The following is a 3,592-nucleotide window of genomic DNA, read 5'->3' on the forward strand; positions in this document are numbered from 1 at the left end:
GGGGGAGAGAGGGGACGTGCCTGGGGAGAAGAAAAAAATCTTCCAGGGCATGCTCCAACTAGGATCTCCTCCAACTAGGACCCACCTGCCTGTCATTTTTACCACCTCCCAGTAAATACATTCAAATTATGATCCATCAAGTGGATTGATCCACTGAGGAGGTCAGAGCCCTCATCATCCAATCTTTCCACCTCTGAACACTGCAGCGTTGGCTAGCTCATGAGCGCTGTGCAGCCACACCACGAGAGCCAGGCTCAGTGACTTGATGACCTGTTGGAATGTCAGCCAGCAGCTCCTGGGTCTGTTCACGAGTTGGTAATGGGGTTCAGGTCAAGGAGGTAGAGATGGGGACGTCCCCGTGCTTCCTTGCAGGGTAAAAAGCAGACGTTCGACATGCTGGAGTGGACACTGCGGCTCCATCCCATGCCGTGGACGTGACCTTGGGCAGATTCTGCAACCTTTCTGGGCTCCGGGTTTTTCAACTATCCTCATCCCATTCCCCCACCCCCATCTAGTGAGGACCAAACAAGGTGATGCCAACAGGAAGGGCCTGGCTGGCACCGGGTGCGAGTTCCCTGTGGTCTCACTGCCCCCACCAGGGCCCCCTCCCAGCCTCTGAGCCCGTGTTCTGCATGTGTGTTACGTCTCTTCCCCACGGAAGCCATTGAAAGGCAGGAACTGTTGCTGGGAAGAGATAAAACCCTTGGCACCACTAAGCCATTACCAGAGATGTTTAACCAGCCCGTCCGCGGGCGGGAGGACACGCATGAGAGCGTTTTATCTTTCTCCCACAAAGGGAGAGCAGAGCCCGGTGCCAGGCCCGGATGAAGGCTGGATTTCTTTTTTTTTTTTTTTTTTTAANAGAGGACCCAAGTCGAGGCACGTTTGAGATTTTCAGGAGGAACGATGCTCCCGAGCAGGGCCCCCAACAGTGAAAATGGGGTGCGTGTGTCTGAGGGACGGAGAAGACATTTAGGATTCTACTGATGCTTTGCTAACTCCCAGTCAAATCACGACATCAAGGAAAGAAAAACTCCATTTTCTGCTAAGATGTTGAAATGGCCCTTGCCAATTAGGCTGTGAGCTCTGGGCGGCGGGGGCCTGGGCAGGCAGCCTGGCACCGGTGCACCACGTCTGTGCGCTGGATCCTGTGAGCCCAGGACACTGCAGGAGTAGACACTCCAAGCCTACCTGGCACGACTTAAGTGAAGGGAGAGGCCTCCAAGGGCTCCCTCCTTGTCCCCCTCTGCTGTCCCAGGATGTCCTAGAAGAGGACTATCACTGTCAGTGTACATCTACTTCAAATTAGCAAAGACCACACTCCCATGACATCACCCACGAGAAAGACTGCAAATACCACCTACCTGGGGCCTCCACTCCCCAGCCTCTGCTCCAGCTGCTGCTCCTGAATTAACTCATTTAGTCTCTATGCAACTGTGGCAGCTTGAAGAAAGGTCCCTGGGTCTTCCCACTTCTCACAAGGAGAGGGAGTCTTGCTCTCATCACCTTGAATCTAGGCCAGTCCTGCGTCTGCTCTTACTAGTAGAATGTGGTAGAAATAGGCTGGGGCACTTTCTGGATCAGGCCTTCAAGACCGGCAAGACTTCCATTTCTTGGCATGCCCTTTTAGGAGTCCTGGGACATGAAGTAAGAAACCTGATCAGGCTGGGTACGCCTGTAATCCTAGCTTCTTGGGAGGCTGAGGCAGGAGGAACCCCAGGTTTGAGGCCAGCCTCGGCAACTTAGTGAGAATACATCTCAAAATAAAATATAAAAGTGGCTGGGGATGTAGCTCAGTGGTAGAATGCCTGGGTTCAATCCCTAGTACCTAGAACCATGAATAATAATAAGATGAAGCAGCCTGTCTAGCCTGGGACTGCCGTGCTCTAGAGAGGCCATCAGTGAGCACTCTAATTTGCAGTCTCAGTGGGGCCTAGCCTGTCAGTCATTCCAGCCAAGATGCCTGATCCATGCTTGAAGTCATCTGGGACCTTCCAGGCCAGCTGACTATGGCCCGAGTTGATGCCACGTGGAGAAGAAGCTCTAACCAGCCAAATTCAGACGGAGTAACCTCCCCACAAAGTCATCAGATAATGGGTGGAGAAAATGGCTTTATTATGGAGCAATCCGTAAGCAGAGCCACCACTTTGGAGGAGGACACAATGGAGTGCCATTTTACAGATGAGAAGCTGAAGATGCAGAGAAAGTTTGTCCAAGGTCACACAGGGCTGAGCAGTAGAGCCAGGATTCAAAACCCAGATAGCCTGGCTCTGAAGCCTGAGATCCCTAAACCTGGTCCTGACCACTCTCACATCTATGGGCAAATCTACCCCACCAGAGGCCAAGGCTGCTGGAAGCCAGGGGCAGAATTTTAGCCCCACTCCTGGCATGGAGAGGTGCTTAATGTTTGCTCAGAGAGTGGAACAGGGTGGAGAAATGAAGAGAGGGAGAGATGATGTGTGGACGAATGGGTAGATAAATGAGTGGATGGATGAGTGGTGGGTAGGGGAATGGGTGGGTGGTAGATGGTAGGTGGATGGGTGGATGGGTGGATAGATAAGTGGATGGATGAGTGGGTGGGTAGGTGGATGGGTGGATAGGTAAGTGGATGGCTATGTAGGTGAACAGGTGGATGGGTGGGTGGATGGGTGAGTAGATGGGAGGATGGGTGGGTCGGTGGATGAATGGATGGATGAGTGGGTGAATGGGTAGATAGACGAGTGGATGGATGAGTAGTGGGTGGGTTGATAGATGGGTGGATGGGTGAGAGGATGGGTGGGTGGGTGAATAGATGGGTGGTAGGTGGTAGATGGTAGATGGATAGGTAAGTGGATGATTGGGTGGATAGATGGATGAGTGGGTGGATAGGTGGGTGGATGAGTGCGTGGGTGGGTGAATGGGTAGTAGATGGGTGGTAGGTAGTAGATGGTAGATGTAAGGGTGGGCGGATGGGTGGGTGGATGGACAGAGGAAGGGAGAGATGTTCAGAATAGTGGACAGATGATGGACCCGAGGGCTGTAAAGCCTGAGGAACGTGGAGGAGCCTGAAGTGTCGGGCACGTGAGCTTACTAGAGGTTCCACGTGGGGAGGAGGGAAGCATGAGTGATGTAGAGGCCTTGAAGGTGAGGAAGCCACACACCAGGCCCAGGGACAAGGCCCCCCTGACTGATCCTGTGGTGCTGGGCCATGGCCTCTCTTCTCCAGGGCCACCCGCGGAGTCTCCAGTAGAGAGGGGGTTGATTTGGAGACACACATTCTGGTGTCATATGCTGCTTCCTTTCCATTTGAGGCACAGTCTTGACAAGGACCCAAAAAAGGGGCCACCAGGGAAATGGATGAGTCGGGTGCCGGGGCGTCCTGTCACTGGCTGGACACTAACTTTACCTCTGAATGTCCCAATTGCTCAGGGGAAAAAAAAAAAAAAGATCCAATGTAGTTAAGGGTTCTGATTCGGAGGACACTGGGGCACTGATTGGTGTCTTAGACCCGAAACCAGCACCTACGATCACTACATGTGCAGAAGGTCTTCTCCGGCCCTCAGACACACGCACCCCATTTTCACTGTTGGGGGCCCTGCTCGGGAGCATCGTT

The sequence above is a fragment of the Marmota marmota genome, unplaced genomic scaffold (assembly GCF_001458135.2).
Source record: "Marmota marmota marmota unplaced genomic scaffold, marMar, whole genome shotgun sequence".
NCBI lineage: Eukaryota > Metazoa > Chordata > Mammalia > Rodentia > Sciuridae > Marmota > Marmota marmota.